At 44.5% G+C, this 23,362-nt stretch overlaps 1 protein-coding gene and 1 long non-coding RNA gene across 16 annotated transcripts in view; one reads left to right on the forward strand and one right to left on the reverse strand.

The window, feature by feature from the left end:
* Arhgef4 (Rho guanine nucleotide exchange factor (GEF) 4) overlaps positions 1-23,362 on the forward strand; it is a 134,806-nt gene that overhangs the window by 86,723 nt on the left and 24,721 nt on the right. The window lies entirely within an intron of this gene.
* The window catches only part of Gm32790, a 44,282-nt gene that overhangs the window by 16,400 nt on the left and 4,520 nt on the right, over positions 1-23,362 (reverse strand). For 5 of the 6 annotated variants that reach the window (XR_865335.3, XR_865334.3, XR_865333.3 and 2 more), the window contains exon 2: positions 21,935-22,265. This is a non-coding gene — a long non-coding RNA (predicted gene, 32790). Of the gene's footprint in view, positions 1-17,683; positions 22,266-23,362 lie in introns of those variants that run through there. The other variant, XR_003947770.1, reaches the window with a different exon arrangement.

Below are 23,362 nucleotides of genomic sequence, written 5' to 3' on the forward strand. Positions count from 1 at the left end.
GTTCTACTGTAAACATTTTTCCTAAGCTGAAGGAAGGCACTTTAGATGACAGCAGAGAGTCAGCATTAGGGAATCTGGGGAACAGCAGCATGCCGTATTATTGTATGTGGCCGTATTATTGTATGTGGCCGTATTATTGTATGTGGCCATATTATTGTATGTGGCCGTATTATTGTATGTGGCCATATTGATAGACTCTGTACAATTGAGCATCGAGTGGGTCACCGCAAACTGCGAGTGCCCATGGAGCTAGGATTCTTACCACGGTGGTGACAATGGGCAAAAGTGGTTTCCAGCTCCATGATAATCTCACGGGACCACCATGGTACCCGTGGCATGTACTGTGACTAAAGCATTCTTTATAGAGTGTGACTGGTGTCTGGGTTACTTTTCTGTCAAGGCGATAAAACATCTTGACGAGAGAAACTATGGTGCTGGGAACCTCCCAACCTGGAGAGGGTAGAGACGGGGCACAGATAGGACGCTGGTGTGGCTTTAAAGACTGAGGGACTCCGGACAGATGTTCTGGCTCTCTAACTATACTGAAAAGCCCTTAAAAACTCTCTTGCTTTTTCTGAGGGTAAAAAGCTCCTGGCTTAGGCTATTGACACCTGACACCTGTAGCCTAACAGTGGGAAATTAAGTAAAGTAGCCGACTTTCAGCCTGCATGTAAAAGTCGCAGGAAGAAAAAGGGGACACTTTGAAAAGTGATGATGGCATTTATTTCTAAGTTGTAAAGATTTACCTATGAAAGCTATCTAAGAAAGGGGGAAAGCGGAAAGATCCTAAGTGGGGCCGGGGAAACTTCTCTCCTCAGCTCAGTTCTGATGCTTCTCTTTGTCCTCAGCACTTATACATCTTTCAGAACACATGATCACATGGTAAAAAGGTCATCACAATTTTACACATAAATTCAAATCACAAGTTGAATAAGAACTTTACAACGGAAGGTTTACATGCGTATCCATTAGGAGCAATTATCTGCCTAAACGCTCATCACCTGTCACAGCTCCACAGGTTCACTGAAGGGTTAAAACCATAACTAAGTTATTAGTCAAGTTTTGTATAGTTAAGCCCAGTTAATACTTTATCTTCTGTCCTAGCACCTATAATAAATGGCTAGTTCCCTTTTTATGAACCTTGGTTAATTGTTTTACAACCTCTTGGATTGTGTTCTGAGCAGTAGAAAGTCTGGTTAGTATCTAAGAGCAATTAACTAACTGGTGACACTTGGGAGACTGGCAGAGTTCTCATTGCAGTTTTGACTGTCAGAAAAAAGACCTAATGGCAGTCCCACTTTAAAAGAGCTTAATAAACATTGATATGATTTTAGGAATTCTTATAGGATCATCATTAAGAATTAAGAAATCATATTTGCCTACATAGCATCACTACAAGACAGTAGATCTTCATAGATCTGCTCAAAAGGGAGGGCTAATACCTACTGGTTGTTATTTATGTTTAATAATAGCCAGGAAAGCATATTAATAGCAGGATTCTTTCCTAAAATGATTTTCTCCTGGGCCTTGCCTACTGGAGGTCTGTTGTAAAGGTTAATCTAAGGTGGTCATCTCAAGATGATCACCTGCTAGTTATTAGCTTGTCCTATGATGGCTCCTGACCATATGGAAGGAAGAAGGGGTTTATCAGTTCCTGGTTCCGGATACAGTGCAGCGTGGCTTGGAACTCATGGTGTTAGGAGTTTGAGGAGGGAGCTGGTCACATGACAAATGCTGAAGTTCAGATGGTGTTGTCCTTTTTACTCACGCCGGGGCGGGGCCCCAGCCTGAGTTAAGATGGGTTTCCCCACCTCAATTAGCCTAATCTAGAAAATCTCTCAAAAGCATGCTGTAGGTGATTCTAAATCTTCTCAAACTGGCAGTCAGTATTAACTACCACCACCAGTAATGGACCAACCTCTAACCCCTCACTGCAGCTGAAGGCACTATAGGACTGTGGTCTGTAGTCTAAGACATTCCCATAGAGTATGTGACTGGGGATGGTCTAGCCTCAGACCCTCCACTGCAGCAGTGTAGGCAGAGGTAGCAGAAATGCTGATGTTTCTACTGGTCCCTATTCCCTGTGGGACAGAACAGCACTGGACAAGGATCAGATGTATCTGTACAGAGTAAGGCATTTTCTTAGTGCTGAGGGATGCAAGCTCTCAGCTACAACTCTAGCACCTGCCTGCCTGCCTGCTTCACTGAACAAAGGCCTCCTGCCATTCCTAAAGCTAGAAGTGGGAACAGGGGAAGGGATGTTGGCAGAAAAATACCAGGAGCTGAAGAGAGTGGTGGTATTTAAGGTGCTGTCCATCTGAGGAAGAAAGACCAGCATGATAAAGTCCCAGGCAAAGAGGCCCCTGCAGGAGGTACCTTTGCCAGGAGTGCAGAGCTGTGCAAAAGCCGAGCTGGCTAGGTCTGACCCTTGGCAAGTCCCACAGCATTCTGTCTATATGCCAAGCATGGTGTGGGAAGGAAGCTAAGCAAATAAATCAGCAAATAAATGACTTCAACAATGTGTTGATATTGCCAGCTAGTGGTGGCAAATTAGGGCTGGGGCTTCCCAAGGAAGGAGACCTAACAGAACTAAAGTAGAGAATATGTTAAAGCTCTTGTCTATGAGCCAAAGGGGAAGAAATCCCAGAGCACAACGGGAGAAGTCTAGCCATAGCCTAAGACCAATTTCCCAGGGTATAGGTCTCAAAATGGCCGTTTAGAAGTGCCTCCATTGTATTTATTCTTTTATTGACTGTAAAGAGACACTATAACCAAGATAACTTATATGAGAAAGCATTTCATTGGAGTCTTGCTTACAGTTTCAGAGGGTTAGTCCAAGATCTACATGGCCGGGAAGTAGGAAGCCAGGCAGGCAGGTAGCTGAGAGTTTACGCCCTGATCTTCAGGCAAGAGGCAGAGACTGGGCGTGTTGTGGGCTTTTGAGACCTCAAATCCACCCCCAATGACATGCCTCCTCCAACAAGGTCATGGGTCCTAATCCTTTCAGGAAACCTCCTGGGAAACATACATTCAGATATATTAACCTACGTGGTTCAGTCTCATACAAATCCCCAGAGCCTCAACCCAGATCACAACCACAGTTAGCCATCTTTCTCCTTCTCCATCAACCTGCCATCAGGTGCAGAGCATGCTGGGAAACAGGATGATAGTGAAGTCTGGCCATCACAGCTGTGCTGCACCCAGTCCTCCCTAAAGGGACCCAAGGAGCCTCGAGGAGAGCAGCAGATCAATCCATAGCTCCTGAGGTTTGAGTTGGAAGTCTGAGAGGCAGAGGTGCTCACTAAGACAGATAGTCAGGACCAACAGACTGGGGGAGGACCAGGCCAAGCTTCGCTTTGCCAGGGGCTTGCCCCAGCCTTTAGGAGAATGGTGCAGGGCAGGGCACAGCGTTGGACGAAGGCCAAAGACTGATAATTGCTGGTACTATAATCTTCTTATTTGTGCTTTTAATAAGCACTGGTCTCTTACTCTGTAACTCTCTTACTATTTGTGCTGATAAACACTTGTCTCTTTTTTATCTCTGCCTCAAGGACCTTTCACTGGTCAGGTGAGAGGTTTGCAACTCATTAACTCTTTGTGAACCAGAGAGAAAAGAAAGGAAAAGATGTGTTTATTATATTATTATAATATAATTGCTTATAATATATTAAAATGTGTACATGGGTTTGTGGTGTGATCTGTGCTATATTTGATAACATGGGCATTCATGTATGGTGTGTCTGTGCATGCAAAATGTGTAGTATGCCTATCTGTGGTGTATTTGTGTTATGTGTGCTGTGGGTCTGTGATTTATGTAATGTATATGGTGTGTGCATGTGTAATGTGTATATGCACATAGGTATAGTGTGTATATGTATGCATATGCATATACATGTGTGTGTAGTATGTACTTGCACATGCATATGTGGTGGGTACATGTGTATGTATCTGTAGTGTGAGTGGGTGGTTTGTATCTGTGGCATCCATGTGTATGATGGTTGTACCACATGAATGTGTTAGACTTCTCGTGTGTGTGTGTGTGTGTGTGTGTGTGTGTGTGTGTGTGTGTATTTTCATTGCGTTTCTCTGTCCACCTCCTCCATCTTTTCTGGAGGGAGTCACCCAGATCACCCGAGGAAGCTCACAATGCACAGGACCAGCTACAGGACCAGCACAGAAGTCTATCCACCTACCCAGGCCATGTCTCCTCTCAACTCCAGACCCCAGGAGAGGACCTAGGTGCCCCTCCCTGTGAAGCTCTGTGTGAGCCCGCCAGACTCTACTCCCGAAGGCATTTCTCTGCTGCACAGCTTGTTTCGATTCACAATGCTGCTCACACAGGGGAAGTGGAGAAGACAGACTGCTAGAGAGTGAAGCCCAGGCACGGTGCTAAAGCCTCCAAGTAGGGGAGATGGCTGTGCTGAACAGCGCAGGGTGGCAGTTGGCAGGGAGGAACGTGAGCTACACCAGCATGGAAGCACAGCTGTTATGTGCACCAAAAGGAGCAAAGGGCTGCTATGGTGACCTCAGGATAGAACTCCAGGACCTTCTAGCAAGACCCATATGGGGATCAGCAATGGAGAATGAAGCTCACCTCCAAGGTCTTCATCATTTCATGAATGCCCCTGCTTCACCCCACACTGCAGCTATCTCCTCTGAAAATGGATTTTACAGAGATGAGATGTGAGGCTCAGAGGAAATAAATAGCTTAATTATCTCCAAGTCCCTGCCCTCATGGGACCTCTCTTGCTGCTGCCTTTTTAGTTCAGTGGGCTCTAGGACATTTCTTCCTGTCTCTGTCTATCATCAGGAGGCTCCTGGGACCTTCACTGCTGTGTGAGGTGGGGCTGGGAATAGCGTGGTCTCCCCTGAAAAGCAGCTGGCAGCTCAGAATCCTTAAATGTGCTATCATTTCTCTCTCAACCCAGAGGGCTCTCTGGATTTTCTATTTGATATTATAACTGCTGCTGTTTCTGGTGGTGTTGGTGGTGATAGTGGTGTTTGTGTGTGTGTCGCATATATACATGTATATGTGCATGTATGTGTACTCATGTGTGCAGAGACCAGAGAAGGACTTCAGGTGTTATGTTCTATTAAGTTTTACCCAATTCCCTTGAGACAAGGTCTCTTGCAGAACTTAGGCTGGCAGCTAGCAAGTCCCAGCAATCCCCCAGTCTCCACTTTCTACAGCCCTGGCTCTACAGGCACAAGTGCAAGCATGCCCACAATTTCCTAGGGGTGCTGGGATGCTGACTTGGGTCGTCAGGCTTCTGCAGCTAGCTCTCGTAATCGCTGAGGCATCTCTCCCTCTTCTCCCTTTCTTCCTATATCTCTTTCATTTGCACCTGCTGTGACACCACCAAAGCTTCCAGTAGGTGACTTGGGACATAGCTGTTGCACATAGCCTTGGTACTGGTTCATTGTAGACACTGATCTTGCTGTAGCCAATCAGTATGCTCGCTCCGGGAGCAATGTGGGAAAGAGGCTGGACTTGGGAGCTACAGAGACACTGGACTTGGATCCCAGATATTTCTGCTACTGTGACAATCGGACTAGTGGCCTCATTTTCTGCACTCGGGCATTTCATGTATGAAATTGACATTATAACATGATATTATGGGCTCATGATTGTGTAGAATGTATCCCATTGTATGCCTGGCATATCAATTAGAGGTAATAATCTCATGGAATGAGTGAAAGAATTTTTGATAGAAAGATAAGATAGAACTATCTGTTTACTGTGGACAAGGAACTCTGATGGCCAGTAACCCTCAGGGACCCTGATTTTTCCTGTGGATCCCCCCTTGTTGATCACCCTGAGGAGCCTTTGCAGATGGTGCTCTGAGGCAAAGCTACCCTTGGATAAATGCATGAACATAAACCTACTGTACAGCCTTCCAGATTTTTCTCCCTGCTCTCTTAAAGACACCTTCATTCTGGAATTGTCCTGGAATGAAAGCTAGGAATCCTGGAGTAGTCGTACGTGTTTATGTGGTCTGTGGAGGTATGTGTAGTGTGTGCATGTATATGTAGTAAATAATGTATGTGCTTATTGTTATAATTGTTGTGCCGTCTCTGTGTGCCAGGGCTCATCTCTGCAGCTTAGCAGTGATAGACACCCTTGTCCCTCTTCTTGTCCCCACACCATACAGCACTGTTATTGCAATGGTGTGAACACCACACATGTGCTCCTTATAAACTCTCCGGGAACACTGAAGAGTCAGAAAAGTAAAGGAAACAGAATCGTTTGGGGCTAGTCATCACCTGCAGTTAGCTGGTCCACAACAGCTCCACTTTCTCTGTAAACTCTCTGCAGTCCCCATGTGGTCCTCAGAAAGTCCTGCAGAACCCCTGTGGCCCTCAGACTGTCCTGCCATCCTTGTGTGGTCTTCAGACAATCCTGCAGGCCCCCTGTGGCCCTCAGACCATCCTGCCATCCCCGTGTGGTCCTCAGACCATCCTATAGGCCCTATCAATTTGTTCACCTTGCTGCCCTGATCTACTAAGGCTGGGCTCTCGACTGTGGGGGTTTCCTGTGAGCTTTGAGAGTTTGATAGAGTTGGGAAGATTTTTATGCATCTGGTATCCTATGGATACAGCCCGGGTAAATAAAGATAGGAACATTTCAGATTCTCTGAGAAGTGATTTGATTGTAAGGGTTATGCATACATGTACATAATGTATCATGATCATATCTACCACCCCTTCCTCCCTCCAGTTCCATGTTGGGAGTGACTGCTCCTTTCAACGTCCTGTCTACCTATTTTTGTGTGTTATAACCCATTGCGCATCCCATTAGCGCTGTCCATACCTGCATAGATATAGGGTCATCTCCTGGGACCTAGGCAGCCTACAAGTAGGCTATAAGTTAGCCACTCTGGGCGTGGTGGCACACACCTTTAATATCAGCACTCAGGAGGCAGAGGCAGGCAGAGTTCCAGGACAGCCAGGGCTATACAGAGAAACCTTGCCTCGGAAAAAAAACAAAAAGAAACAAACAAACAAACAAAAAAGAGACTCTTCTCCCCTGACAATCAATAATAGCCTATAGTTCCTGTTAGGAAGGGACCTCAGGAGACCCTCCCCCTTCCATGCAGGGCTTCTCAATTGGCTTGCCCTTGGACAGGCCTTTCTTCTTAGGCGGGGAACCACAGTCGCTGTGCAGCCATGTTGTGTCCGTAGGGCAGCATTTCCCAGCGCGTCTCCCTGTCCTCCAGGTCTTATATATTCTCCACCCCCACCTTGGTTTCCTCTAAGTCTTTGGGAGAAAGGCTGATATAGTTGCTTTTCTCAGCACCTTGAATAGGAACAGCTCTTCATTAACCACTGCCCACTAGCAGAATGCGTCTCTCACCAAAGTTGAGAGTAGCACAAACCTGTGAATATAAATGTCCAGAAAGCAGCTGGGCTACATGATCATTTAGGAAATAACATCCAGAGATCCTTACCTTGGACCTAGCACTTCTGCATCCTTAGGTTTGACCATATTTTCAACACCAGACATGAATTCCCTCCTATGGGGGAAGTCTCGGATCCAGTTGAGAGAGCACCATAGTCCTGTCACCATACTCTGTTAGGTCAATACTGTAACTTATAGGATCCAACACCGGGCATGAATGTCTTTCTCCCCCCGCAGCCTGCACGGCACCTTCCATCACTGTGAACGCTAGCTATTAGGGAAGACGTTTCCTGGCTAGTTTAAGATCAAGTTCCTTATGTCCTGCAGCCAAAGTCTTCATTGCCTTTAGTGTTAGGATCTTGCCATCTACTTTTGATAGCCAATCAATATTTTCACCTTAAACCTTTTGAATCTGCATCCCTGATGCCAGTGATTAAAGTGATGGCTTTGAACAAAGCTTTGTAGCATTTTATTTTATTACCTATTTTTTTCCTTTAAAGAAAAGGGACTATATCCAAAATGTGTAATACTTTTTGCTTAACACCAATTTCTCTCTGTTCCTTAAATCCGTGGCTTAGAAGAAAGCATTTCTTCTAAACCATTTAAAGACACCTGAAGTATGTAAAGAGAGGCAGTATGCAGTTCTTTTTGGGTGTGGGCAAAAGAATGGGTAGGTGCAGTACACAAACCTATGATTCCAGAACTGTGGAGGCTGAGACAAGGTGGGGGGGAGAAGTGAGGAGAGGGCTCAGCTTGCTGTGAGGCCTCATGACTTGAGTTTGATCCTTGGGCCCCATGTGGTAGAAAAAGATAATTGATCCCTACATACTGTCCTCTGACTTCCACACTGGATATTGTGACATATGCACATCACATTTACTCCCTTCCCATAAATAAATAAATGAAATGTTTATAAAGCTGTTTTTAAACAAAACCAAAGCCAAAAGAAATCTGCTTGGTACTGAAATATGGTCAAAACCCAAGGTTGGAGAATAAGCCGAAGGTGCATACCTATTGATGTTATTTCCCTAAATGGTCCTATGGTCAGACTGAATTCTAGATGTTTATAGTTGTCAATCTGTGCTGCTCTTAACCTTGGTCAGAGAGCTGCTTGATGCAGTGGGTGGCGGTTAATGCAGAGCTGTTCCCTGTGCAGTCTAGCACTTAATGGAGAAAGACTCTGACTGGTTTGTTGAAGTAGATGTTTAAATCATTTTTGTTAGCATCCTGGGGGCATATACCAGGATCTGCAGTTAAACTGTGTGGTCTATTGGTTTATAATGAAATTAAACTTAGTAGGACAGTAGCTCAGAGGATTAAACCCTATTACTGGGCCACTCTCATGCGCTGTAAAATGCACCACAAGAAATGCCTTTTCAGGCCAGCTAGGGGTAAAGGTCAGGGTTACAGGAGGGTACCAGGGGCTCTGAAGGTGGAGCTGACATTGAAGCCCCATAGATCACCAAGACTATTAGCGCTCAAATCCCTTAGATCAAGTGATGTGTTTGCATAGAGGCTAATATTCCACTCTTTACTTTAAATCATATCAGATTATGTATACTTCCCATACGGTTTCAAGGTATATAAATAGTTCTTTTTGTTAGCTAATCAATGTAGAGGGTTTTTTTTTTATTATAATTTCACTTTTCCATTCCCCTTTCTCCTCCCAACGCTTTTCATACACCTCTCCTTGCTCTCTTTCAAATTGATGGCCTCTTTTCCTCAAATTCATTGCATGAATGTGTGTGTATGTGTGCATGTGTGTGCATGTGTGTGTGTGTGCATGTGTGTGTCTGTGTGATGTATAGTGTATGATGTGTGTGTGTGATATGTGTGGAGGGTGTGTGTATGTGTGATGTGTGGTATGTGTGTGTGCATGTGTGATATGTATGATGTATGTGATGTGTGGTGTATGTGATGTGGTGTGTGTGTATAATATGTGTGGTATGTGTGTATGTGTATAATGTGTGATATATGGTATGGCTTTTGTGTGGTGTGTGTTTGTGTGGTGTGTGTGTGTGTGTGTGTGTGTGTGTGTGTGTGTGTGTGAGTGTGTGTGTGTATCCCTAAATAGAACGTGCTTAGTCTCCATAATGTTACTCATTCATATATTTTCAGGGCTAACCATTTGCTTTGGCTATCTAATTGGTGAGCTCTTCCCTGGGAAAGACTATTTCTCCCAGTCTGTTCACTCCTTAGTTGCCTGTAGTTCTTTGTGTAGGGTTGAGGCCTTTGGGCTTCTTCTGTTCCACGTTAGCATGCCTGTTGCTATTGTCCTTGTCCAGCTCACATTTGGACAGTCATGTTGGCAAGACTTTATGGATGCTGCTTCTGACATAAGATACACAGTCTCACAGGAAACTTTCTAATCTTCTGGCTCTTACAGAACCTCTCTCCCAACAACCCCTGTTCCACAACGATCCTTGAACCTTAGATACTGGAATGTTTCCTATATGCATTCATTGCGGCTGGACTCCATAACTCTGCATTTTGATTGGCTGTGGTTTTCTGTTGCCATCTCTGTTGTAAAGAGAAGTTTCCTTGACAAGGCACGAACACGACATTTATCTGTCAGTATAAGGAAACGGTTCTAGATGGTTGTGAGGGATTATGATGGTTTAGTAAAATAATGGTTGTAGATTCTTCTCCAGTAACCATAATTTTTACTAGAACTGAGTAGTTAGCTTTTCAGAACCAAGTATGGTTTCCCTCTTGCTAAGTGGGTCTTAAGTCCAACTAGATAGTTGATGGTTACTACCAAGGTATGTGTGTCACTACTGCCCCCTCAGGGCTACCTGCCATGCTATCCTTAATGTGGTTCACAGGCATCACAGTCAGGTAGAACTGCTGGCTGCCTCCCTCCTTTGGAAAGCTCACATGCTGCATTCTGGTACCATGAAAGCTAATCCTTAGGGAGGATACTTCCGGCCAGTTCCAGCTCAGGAGTCTCTGGGCGGTTCCTGAAGTGGATGGTGTCTTCAGCAATGGGAATTGCCCTCCACCCCTGGAGGGGCAACCAAGGGCAATAGTGATAGGCTGTATGTTTTGGAGGTCTCTTGGACAGCCTCGACTATCAACTGAGAAGAGAGTTGTTTGTGTCTGGTACTGAGGTTTTTGTTAGGTCTTTAGTTCTTGGAGGGATCATTATCAGCCCAGATGAGAAAAGTTCATTGAAAAAAAATACATATATATGCACATATATATATATATATATATATATATATATATATATATATATACACACATATATAAGCATATTTTACATATAATTGTGATTATGTATATAGTGGGTTTTTAGGCAGTTGATAGTGTAATTCCTTATGGCTTTTATTTTACTTAACTACCTCCTTCTTCAGTATTTATGTCCCTCTTCCCGCCCTAGAGAACCCCTTCCCACTTTCACTATCATCAATATTTCTTAAATGAAATAAAAGCAAGACAAAGCAGTAGTAAAGTTCAACACAGGTGAAAGCATTGCTTTTTCTTTTTCCCCAAATATGTTTTATACATTGTTGGTGGCCCCAGAGAGTCAGCTCTCAGATGGGGAGGGGGCCGATATTACTTGTCTTGGAAGAGGCAGCTGGAGCTTTGTCCTCTATTTGGAACCTCAAGGTTGAAGACAGAACTGAAGACTTTACTCAAGACTAGCGCCCCCTAAAGGCTGTGCTGCGGGTGGAGATGTGGTTATCTGATTCCTCGTAACCCACAGGGGCTCTGCCGTCCTGCTGAGGGTTTGAAATCAGGGTCCAAGACTTATATCTACTCAGACTATAAACTAGGAATTAACCCAAGAAACATGCTGTATTTAGCGATAACCCAGAGCTAGTGAGCAATATCCTATTCTAGTTGATGTTGGAAATGAGGCAGACACTGAAAAATGAATATTTGTGTCTTTTCCCCAAATTGCTAGATGATACAAATCTATTCTTCACCAGTTACAGGGCATACTCATGAGACAGGAAAAGCAGACAAGGAAAAGCAGAGAGGGAGACATGATGGAATAATTACACTGAAACCTACTTATTAGCCAGACGACTGGAATCTAGAAGATAATGGAATAATAGGGTATTCAGAATTCTTTATTCAAATAAGCTGACATTAGAGAGCACAGCTAGACTTAAAGTACTGTTGTTCTTCCTCATTTCCGACAAATGCTAGAGCCTACACACTTGAATTCTTAGGACTTTAAGACTATCATTCAGATACTTTCTTACTGGAGCCGTGGTGTAGCTCAGTCATAGAGCATATACTCAGTGAGTGCAAGGCCCCGAGAACCACCCCTATCACCACAAATTCTACTTGATTTTGAAATTTACTTTTTGACTCAGATGAATCCATAAAGCCTGTACCAATTTTATAAAAGTCTAATATGAGTAAGTGCTTTAAAAACCTTTCTGGGTGGTGTATATACTCTCTCCTCCAACTCACAGACCATTGATGTTAGAGATTTCGATTGTGTGTTTCTCTCTGCATATTTTTTATGTGTATAGGTGTTTTGCCTGCATGTGTGTATGTGCACTGCTTGTGTGCCTAGTACCCGAGGAAGCCAGAAGAGGGCGCTGGAGTTACAAACAGTTGTGGGCTGCCATGTGGGTGCTGGGAATGAAACCCAAGTCCTCCAGAAGAGCAGTCAGTTCTCCTCAGCACTGAGACATTTCTCCAGATCTTTCTGTGTATTTTATTTCAACAAAATATCATTGCTTTGTAAAGTCTGTGTTCCTATATTTCCCCATATATTTGTATTTTTCTTGGTCTTTATTTCACCTTCCGCTTTGCCCTTCCTATCTGCAATCCTTGTCAGTTAGTCAGAATAACTATGCCCTTTTTCTGTAAGGTTTTCCTTTAAGATTTATCTGTTCATGCCAAGGTCTCTAAGACTTTTTACCTAAATACCTGTTGATTTTCATAAAATACATGTTGGTCAGCTTTCTTTTACTGTGACACAATGTCCGAGCTAAACAACCTAAAAGAGCAGAAAGGTCCTTTTAGTGCACTTAGGCTTATACTTGCCCTCAGCTTATTTGAACCTGTGGCAATGCAGCACATCATAGTAGCAACATATGTGGCAGAGGAATCGTATGGGGCACAGATGCCAGGAAGAGAGGGAGGACCAGGATTCCAGCATCCCCCTCAAGGCATGTCCCCAGTTGCCTAACTTCCTCCATCTAAGTCCAATATCCTAGTAGCCCCACAGGCTGGGAACCAACTCTTTTAAATACTGGGCCTGTGGGGAGCATTCAAGAGCCAAACTGTAGCAGTACTGCTACATTGTTTTCAAGTTACCATTGTTTATGTTTAAAAAGTCAGCTGCTGTTTCAATTTCTGCACTTTGGAAGTCAAGCTGTCTCCTCATACTCCTTGTAGTATGTTGTCTTGCTTAACTTTTTTTAGTGTTAATCATGTGCTCAGATGTGGGTTTTAATTTATCTTTCTATAGTTATAGGGATTCCCCAGTTAGTGGCTGTTGGGCATTGGACTATACACAGACAGTCTGGTTTCCAGTTGAGCTGAGATAATGAACCCTGGGACCCGGTGGTGATAATTCACCTCATGTCTCCTGGACCCTAGCTCCTGTCGAAGTTACTACCCCCTCAGCCCGGACAAGAGAAGCATGGTTAGTAGTCACATAGGCAATGTCCCAAGCTTCTGACCTTCAGGCTAAATTCCTCCCCAGTTACCTAGCAACAGTAAAGATAACAGCACACCATAAGGGCTGCTTGGCCCCACCTCACTCTCTTACTCCTCTTACTCTCCTCACTCTCCTCTCCTCTCACTCTCTTACTCTCTCTCTCTCTCTCTCCCTCTTACTCTCTCTTTCTTACTCTCTAGCCTTTCCCTTTCCCCCTTCTCGCCTCTTGGCCATGGCCGGTCGGTCTCTCTCTCTTTCTACCTTTTCTCTTTCCCCATGCCTTTCTACAATAAAGCTCTAAAACCACAGACTGTCTCTGTTCATCTAGGCCCACTGTGCTTATTCTCACCTGTGTGGGAACTTCTATCCCTCAGCCCTTGCTCCCATAACCCCGGGGCTACAGGGTGTTGCCCCGGGGCCCCTGGTCGGGGGCTGCCCCCTTGTCCACCTCCCCATTCCCGTTGAGTGGGACCAGTGGCTTAGATGCCCACCCAGGGCTGAGTGGAAAGTGTCTGGCAGCCCTCCCGATTCCTCCTGCCCAGAGCATAGGAGGAACTCTGGCCAGATGTGGGCTATCCTCCCCCCCACCCCCTGACCCACTCCCCCTTTAGTTCCCACAAGTGGCTTGGTATGTTACTGGTGTTAGAAAGTTCCCAGCCACTGCTTCCAGCAAGGTCCCTTCCACTCTACTTTTGGGACTAAAATGCATATACACGTTCTGTTCTAGTATCACTGTTGGTATTATAAAAATATTGTGACAAAAAAGCAACTGAGGAGATAAGGGTTGGGTTTTCTTTGTAACTTAACATTTTTCAGCTAACAATCCAGTGTTGTGGGGAAGTCAAGGCAGGAACTTAAAATGCATGGTCACATTTCATCTAAGTCAAGACAGAGAGAAATGAATACATATATGCTTACTTGCTTGCTTAATTAGATCTTTCTTATACAGTTCAGGACTCCCTGCAATGGTGCTGCCCACAGTGGGCTGGGTCATTGCCCATAAATTAAAATTAAGACAATCATCCATAGACATGCCCACAAGCCAACCCAATGTAGATAATCCCTTATTGTGATTCTTTTCACAGGAGATTCTAGGTTGCACCCAGTTGACAATTTAATTAATATCACACCTTCTGAGTAAACCAGAGAGGCTGCAACATCTCACCTCTTCTATACTTGGCATCCTTTATTTTCCCACTGAATAATCCTACTTGGTCTGTCTCTCTTTTAAACAGTCCACTTTGTGTATAAACACATTTACTATTTATTTATTTTGTGTGCTGATATGGGGGAACACACATGCCACAACACACATGCAGGGGCCAAAGGACAACTTTTGGGAGTGTGTTTTCTTTTTCTGCCATGTGGGTTCTGATGGCAAGTGCCTGCACCATTGAGCAGTATTGCTGGCTCTGGTTGCTGACCTTTCTTTTGCTCTAGAACTTGCTTTTCTTTCTTCTTCTTTTTTTTTTCTATTTGTTTTCAATTCTCTATGAAAACATCTGTCTTGCCTTGAAGCCTCTTGAAGCTAGAATCACTAACCATCGAGGAAATGGACATTAAAGCTAAAACAGCTTGGCATGGTGGCTTTTGCCTTTAATCCCAGCACTTGGGAGGCTGAGACAGGTGGATCTCTGAGTATGAGGCCAGCCTGGTCTACAGAATGAGTTCCAGGACAGCCAGGGCTACATAGAGAAACCCTGTCTCAGAAAACCAAAACCAACCAACCAAACAAACAACCTTGGTAGAACATAAAGAAAATAATACTATTTGAAGAAAAAAAAAAAGAAAGAAAGAAAATTCTACTCATCCCAATCAGAATGGCAATCATTAAGAAAATGGGTAATAATAGATGTTTGTGGTAGGGATAGTTACTCACTGTTGCTGCTGGGAGTATCAACTAGTTCACTATGGAAATCAATGCAGAGCTTTCTCAGAAAACTAAAAATAAGACCCACCATATGTGGATGAAAGAAATAGCTCTTGCTTCAAAGAACTAAAAGATCTGGTTTATTCTGCAAATAAATATGAACGAACATGGCCTGGAGACAGGTTTTTAGGTTTTCCCAAATACTGTTTTCCAATGAGGTAGCAATTATAGAAACCTTTTGAAGTAATAGAAAGGAAGCCATAAATCATGACCCTGTTCAAGTACACACCAGGGCACACCAGGCAGGGAGGTTATAGCAAGGAAGGGAGAGCTCTGCTATAGGCCTTGGATGCTGTCGGACAGCAGTCTTAGCCCATTGATTGGTAGAAATTAGGCTTTTGTTAAGTTGATACATTCCAAAAGGGTTTTATTTGTCACAGGGTGTTGGGTTAGATACAGAGGCAAGCAAAGAATGGCTACTTAGAGGGCTAGTGGTGGCCCAGGATACATTGTAATTAGGCTCTGGATCTGCAACATTCCAGCCCCTCCAGGTCACTGGTGCTCTAATCTGCAGATCAGCCATTGCAAACACAGCTTCTCTCTAGGAATTCTTGTTCACACATACAACCTAGCTATACCACGCCTAGCTATGTTTTGAAGGGACTCACAGTTAGTGTATCAGTAAGATACTTACACATCCATTTTTATTGCACTGGTTATGTTAGAAACACACGGGCATCCTTTAACAGAGAGGATGGGTAAAGAAGGCATGTTTTATATAATGAATTTCATTTAGCTGTAAGGAAGAATGAAATGTACATTGTTTGCAAGAAATAGGCACGACTGGAGATTGTCCTATTAAGTGAATTAAGACAGACTCAGATAAAATAAACAGCACGCATTTTCTCTCACTTATGGACCCTAGATTTCATATAGATATATAAAGTCGTGTATGTGTATATGATTCGAAAGTAGAAACAAACTATGGGAGCAGAGATGATCAATGGAAGATGGAAGGGGGAGGGAGCAAATTGTCTTGGGGGTTTAGAAGAGAAGAGAGATGGCCAAACTACTTATATGAAACCCACTGCCTGGCCAGGACTTAGGCTCTCTGTGGCCTGGACTCTGTTGGACCTGTAAACACATCTGATCATTTCATGATGGTTCCTTTCCTCCACATGCCCCTGTTCATTCTGGACTGAAGGATGGGCAACACGATTGCAGATTACTTTATGAAAGTAACTTATGGGCTTGGATGATATTTTCCTTCTCTGGAGAGGTTCATACTTGCTTTTGCTAAGTAGCTGTGGGGCCTGGTAGTTAGGGTACCACTAGTTCTGTGTCCCAGGAGTCAGAGCTAAGCAGGTCCTTCATTAACCAAACTTCCTACAGATCATCCTTCAGTCTAACACAAAGCAAGATGCTCTGTGCTTGTCCCTGGGCAGGTGAGGGACACTCTTGTATCAAGTTCCTTTCCTTATAACCTCCTTGTTGAGTTGTTACAAGTCTGGCCAGCCCCTCAGCTGCATCTCTGGTTTATAATCAGGAATCCATACTCTCTATCCCGGAGGAGAGGCAGTCATGTGCATTGGTTAGCACACTAAGAAATAACCTCAGAGAACTCCAAGACACATTGGTGACACAGTAAGGAAGGAAAACAAGCACACCCTCTTGGAGTAATGTGGCCAAGAGAGAGCCTGGATTTGATGTCTCCAGTTCTCTCCCACTGTCTTCTACCTGTACGTTGTGATTGCTGGCCTATTTGTAGTATGTCTGCTGTTTGTATCTGTATCTGCCTGCATGCAGATGACTGCCTGTCCCTATGCCTGCCCTATCAAAGGCCTTTGCTTTATCATCTCACACAGAAAGCATGGCATGGGGAGAGGGGATAAGGTATGCTCTACCGAAATCCTTAAGAGAACTTTACAAGAAGCCATTTTGCAGACCTCAGCTGACCCTAGAGCACTCAGAAAAGCAAACGGCGCTGCAAACAGATGATATCAGGTGATCCCCATAGGCTGTTTGCAACTTTTATGGTGGGTACTTGTATGAGACTGATTTCAGGCTGTTAGCTGTTTTCGGCAAATGGCTATCAGAATGCACATCCACACATGCACTCTGGGTTGGGGCATGGAACAGACCATAACCTAAGATTAAAGCTATGCGTTGATGTGGGTTCTAAAAGCCGAATGCATGAGAAATCCAAGGCATATTACACTGTCCTCTTAAGGGCATGGTAAGCTTAGACAGTAAGATAGCAGGTTAAAGACATCATCTTCCATCATCTTGAGGTGTATTGAGAACTCAGCTGTAAGGCTCAGCAAAAGTTCAGCCTTAGGTATCAAGAGAGATTTTCAGGAAATTGAATCACTACAGCCACACAGACTTAGCTTCCCTGCCTGAGTCTGTCCCCTGAAGTTCCGTCAATCTCCATGGCTTCCTCGTGATGTCAAGCACACGGATGCATATTTTAAGACAAAGTTCCTTGTATCCCAGGCTGGCTTCGAAATTGCATTTAGCTAAGGATGACCATGAACTTCAAATGCTCCTGCCCCTACCTCTGGGTGCTAGCATTACTAGAGTGTGCCACTGAGCCCAGTTGGCACAGCGTTGGGGATAGAACCCAGGGCTCCATGCATCCCACCATGAGCTGTTGCCCTTCAAGCACATTTTTTAAAAAGATTTATTTTATATATATGTGAGTACACTGTCTCTGTCTTCAGACATACCAGAGAAGGGTATAGGATCTCATTACAGATAGTTGGGAACCACCATGTGGTTGCTAGGAATTGAACTCGGATCTCTGGAGGAGCAGTCAGTGCTTTCAACCACCAAGCTTCTCTCCAGCCCCTCAAGAACATGTTTAATGTCAGCTTTTTCTTGCTGTTCTTCATAAGCAGGGTTTTTTTTTCTTTGTTGTTTTTTAAAGATAGTGTCTCACTATGCAACCCTGCCTGGTTTAGAACTTGCTATATAAATCATTAGGCTGGCCATGAGCTACAAAAATCCAAGGGCATGCTTTACTGTGTCAAGCCTCCAGAAGTGAAATGTTAAATTACAGGCTGCCGTGATCACAGGCAGACATGTGTTATGTTCTTGTTTCTGCTTCTGTCGCCATGCACAAGTCAGCCCTGTTCACTGTGGGCACCTATCAGATTTTGCCCTTTTATCCAGCACTAAATGCCTAGATTTCTGCCAATTGGTTCTGGTCAATTTATAAGAATACTATTGTTGTTTAGATGGTTTTGGAATTTCAAATACTGATGCTTAGAACTATCTTTCAAAAGACTGCTAGCCTCCTACATACACACACACACACACACACACACACGTATGTGTGTGTGTGTGTGTGCACGTGCATATGTACATGAGCATATATAATGTACATGCATATGTGTATATGCATATGTATATGTGTGCCAGGATATATGGAGCTTAGAGAACAACCGTGGGAGTCAGTCATCACCTTCTGCCTTGTTTGAAATAAGGTCCCTTGTTATTGGTCACTGCATTCAGCAGGCTAGCTGGCCTACACATTCCCTTCTCCACCTCCCATCTTGGATAGAAATGCTGGGATTAAAGGTGTGCTCTACCTTGTCACATGGTTGGGGGTCAAACCCCAGTCCTTATGCCTGCACGGCAAGATACTTCCTCACCGAGATGTTTCCCAGACCTTAAGGAGACTTTTTAAACCGCCATCTTCATTTTTGATTTGTTTACATTTTCTCTTTCTGGAAACTTTGCTGTTTAATGCACCTTTTAGGGCATCAATTCATTTTGAGTCAGTTTTTGTGTTTAGAGTTGAATTTGCTGAAATTCCAGTTAATTCTCAAGGGAAATGCCTTAAACCTTAAGATATATAAATCACACAGAGGGAGGAATGATACAAAGGCAAATGATCTAATTTGAAAACACTGAAGTGTAAGCCTGCTTTTCAAAAGATTCCCTTAGTAATATATCTTCTTATAGACTGGGAAACAGTATTGAATTAACCTGCCACAAAGAGCTTTCTAGAAGCTTTTAAATGGTAAAAGATCAGAGGCTCATTTTATTCCGGTCTCTATGATGGCTACATAGGAGTGTCGTTCCTCCTGCACTTCTCTGTGCTTAGTCCCTGTTGATTCAGTTCAGTGTCTGTTATCAGTCAGGGTCTCTTCTGGACAGCTGGAATGCAGCTATATACCCAACATACAAAAGGCTTCATTGTTTAAAAAATGTGAATGAAAAAAAAGTGAATGATTAAAGCACACACACACACATTATACACACACACACACACACACACACACACACACACACACACACACATCTGGGCTCTGCACTTCATATAAAGCTCTGGTTATAATCAGTGAAGCCCATCTCCTTTATACCTTCTTACTCCTGGACTTTGTCACTTAGGCTGCGGGAGCTCTCCTGGCATTTGCCTTTGCCGTGGGATACACTGATTGTCAGCGTGGCTGGCTGATGTGTCTGGGTTCTTAGAATGAGCATTCCAGCCTTTTGATTTTGTACAGCATGGGCGAATTCTTTTCTGTGTGTGTGTTGATTTTGTTATTAAAATCTTCCTGTGTCATCCAAGGTGACCTCAAATTCATGAGCCTTCTGCTTTAGCCTCCTGGGATAATGTGTGCACCACTATTCCCTGCTCTATAGAACTTAAATGGATAAACAAATAGGGCTTCTAATTACTTCATTTGTTAAATAGATATTTTTACATCCCACCTCTGTGCAAGGCATTGGTATAGGGGCCGGGGACCCAAGGTGCAGCAAGCCAATGTCCTCCTTTCAGCTCCCCAGTGGCATCACCCCTAGCACAGGGGTTCTAGTGAATGGTGCTGGCGAGCATAGCCTTGATGATGAACATTTGGTTCCACCTCGAGCATCAGCTGCAGACGACAGGGAGAGCAATGAGCCACAGACTGGCAGACTCAGCACCAAGTACCCAAAGGTCAATGTCATATTGTCATATGTATTCTGGTCCCCAGCTTTATAGAAAGCGACACACAGGGAAATTCCTGGTGCATTGGGATCTCTGCTTGGATACTCGGCTTCTCTTTGCTCTCTAGTCTGGTAGCCATTGCTAGTGACTTATTTTATACGTATTTTTGAAACGATGCTTTTCACTGAACCCGGAGTCCACCATTTAGCAAGATCAGCCGACTACTAGCAAGAACCAGGGCTCCTGCTCTCTGCTTCTCCAGCCCCTGGGGCTATAGATGTGTGCCTGGCTTTGGGGTTGATGCTGAGGATCCAGAATCGCCTCTCATGCTTACACAGCAGCCTCTTTGCTGACGGAACCATCTCTCCAGCCACCTCTCATCATTTCTGCAGCTCTAAGCAGAGTCCTGGCCAGGATGCTCAGTACACACTCATTGATGGGACTTGGCATTAGTCTGAATTGCTGCAGGGCAGGAGGATAAAACCATCTAGCAGTGACTGTCAGAATCACTGGCGGAGTAGAAAGAACATGACCCATCAGCCTCTGAGGTCATACTGACACTGACTATCCAGAGACACCACTGTCAAGACTAGGATGACCTCCTCTCACCTCTGACCCCGTAGCAGTCATCCTGGACTTAGCTCCTATGTAACGGCAGGTGCTAGATTAATGCTGAGATGTAGAAACATTGATGGGCAGGCCCTCTGTGACATCCCAGTCTGCACACACAATGCTGAACACAGTTGTATGTCCAACAGCTGGTGACTTTCACATCAGTCTCAGAAGCAGGTAGCCGTGCAGTTAATGGGCTTAGCAAGGAAGAATGGAACCGGGTCTGGGCAGTGATGCTTGGCGAGTTTGTCCAGGAGGCCCTCACAAGCAATTTTTACTGAAATTGGCCTATCAACTTTCAGCTCCCAATGACTAAAGGAGTATCCTCATCAGAGAGCCATGAAAGCAAGGGATCATTATCCCACAGAGTTACCACACACCTCAGGGCCAGTAGTTTGTGTATGATGTACATGTATTCATGGATTCATGTGTACATATGGGTGCACGTGTGTACATGTGTGTATGAAGGCCTGAGATCAACACTAGCTGTCGTCCTCTGCTCCTTTCCATCTCATTTTTCTTCTTCCATGTTCACGTGTGTACCGTATACATGTGTGTATATTCCTGTTTGCATATTCATGGGTACACACGGGTATATGTGTGCCTGTGCACACATGCACATGGAAGCCCAGGGTTGGAGTCAGGAGTCATACTTATCATTTCCCCATCATTCACTGAGGCAGGATCTATCAGCCAAACCCAGAGCTGACTGCTGTGACTAATCTCTTGCTGGCCAAACGGCTCGGAGGACCCACCTGTTTCTATCTCTGCACTACTGGGATTACAGGCGTGCACTGACATTTCTGCCTTTTATGTATGCCATGTAGGGTGCAGGGAATCCAAACCAGGAACTTTTTTTCTTGAACAGCAAGCATTTTGCAAATGAGCTGTCCCTCCAGCCCCTTGTTTTTGCTTAGTTGGGACAAAACACTACTTCACTGTATAACCTAGGCTGCACTCAGCTTCCCCTGTGTTGGCATTACAGGTGTGCACCACTGTGCTCAGCGCTTCTGTTGTTGACTTCTGCATTACTGAAGTGCTAGTCTCTGTTAATTGGCATTCCTCCTAACCATCTTCTTTTCCTGTTCTTCATATAGTCAATACATTGGGACTATGTCTTAGTCGCTGAATGATAGACTGTAAAGTGTCTGGATTCTGTTATGTTTCTTTAAAATATTTATTTACTTGCTTATTTATTTTTGAAATGGTAGAGGACCCTAATTCAGTTCCCAGATAAAAGCCAAGCATGGCAATGCGTGGCTATCATCCCAGTACTGGGAGTGAGAAACAAGGTCATCCCTGCAACTTGGTGGCCGTATATCCTCCCTCCAGGGTTGGTGAGAGACCGTTTCAGAGATGAGGTGGAGAGTGAGTGAGGCGATCAGCACGGTCTATTCTCTGGCTCCCACATGCACGCGCACAGACACATGAGGTTGTACATGGTTCGTACATGCACACAGTCACACGAGATATGGAAAGACTTACACATTAGATGTCTGTGTGTGTTGGATGCACATGGACCTGAAGCAAGGACCCAGGTGTGTATCAACCTCCTGCCCTTTCCTCCGTAGTCCAGTGAAGGACTTTCAGCTGCAGAATTTCTTTTATCTAGAATGAAGTCAAACAAAAATTGCATGGCAGAGAAGCTAATGAAGATGTTCCTTGAATTTTCTTCCCCTAAGTGTGGAGCAGATAGCCTTGGTATTTCCACATACTGGAACTTGCTAGCTCTCCATCCCAGCCAAGCATAGTTTGTGCAGGAGCAGTGCCTGAGTCTTATCATGGTTCAACACCATGTCCAGGAAACTGATGAGATCTGTTTTGACAAGAAGACAAAAATGGCCATGAGCAAACCTCTTCATTTGTCTTGGAGGATGTGTCCACTGAAGAGACAACGTCAGATCTAGTAAGGAAAGGGGTGGGGTGGGGGTGAGGGTAGCAGAGCAGGGTGCAGTTTATAGAAACCGTGGCTGTTTCTGGCAATATCACAGGGCTTGCATTCTCTGAATCCCAACCATAAGCACATCCCTCAAAACCTCCCCTGGGAGAACAGTGGATACTGGGTTTTGTTGTTTGAAACAGTGTTTCCTATAGCGAAAGTTGGTCCAGACTCACTATAGAACCAAGGATGACTGAACTTCCGACCCTCCTGCCTCTGCTTCTTGAGTGCTAGAGTCACAGGCATGTGCCACTATAGACGTTGAACCCAGGGCTTCATGGATGCCCCACTGCAAACATATAGTATGCACAATAGTGGTTGCTTTGGCTTCTGTCAACACTAATTAACTCAGCGTGGTCAGAAGCTTGTGGAGCTAGAGTGGATGCAGAGGCTGAGGCAGGTGCAGAGGCTGAGGAGGGCGCATTGGGCTCTAATCTCCCCAGTACCAGCCGTCCTGGGAGACACTTGACCTCTAGATGAATGGATCCTTCAGACCACATGGTCCAGTTGTGTGTTACAGACATTTTGGCTGTGTGCAGAGAGGGACAGACGTTCAATGGGGGGCCCCCACTGGAAGGTTGTCAGTCTCATGTTAGTCAGGGGCATGGCCTACTTTAGAGGGCGGCAGAAGATGGGGAAGACAAGGTAAGTTCTGGGTGATAAAGTAATGGCAGGGCCGACAGACTTGCTCATTGGTGTGAACTGCGAGAGAATGAAGGGGGACTCCTAGAACACGAGGCCACTGTGTTAAGTGAAATAAACCACACTGTGAAAGACAAAAACAAGGATGGCGTGTTTCTCTCATTTGCGAGAGCACAGAAGGGGGATGGGCGAAGGGAAGGCACTATTAAAGCAGCAAGAGGGAAGGCAGGTAAAGGGGGAGAGAAGGAAATGAAGGAAAGAAGGAGGGAAACAAAAGCAAAGGTATAAAGGAAGGAAAAAAAGAGGAGGGGAACTGTTAGGAAGTTTCCTGG

This window comes from Mus musculus, chromosome 1 (genome assembly GCF_000001635.26).
Source record: "Mus musculus strain C57BL/6J chromosome 1, GRCm38.p6 C57BL/6J".
Taxonomy (NCBI): Eukaryota; Metazoa; Chordata; class Mammalia; order Rodentia; family Muridae; genus Mus; species Mus musculus.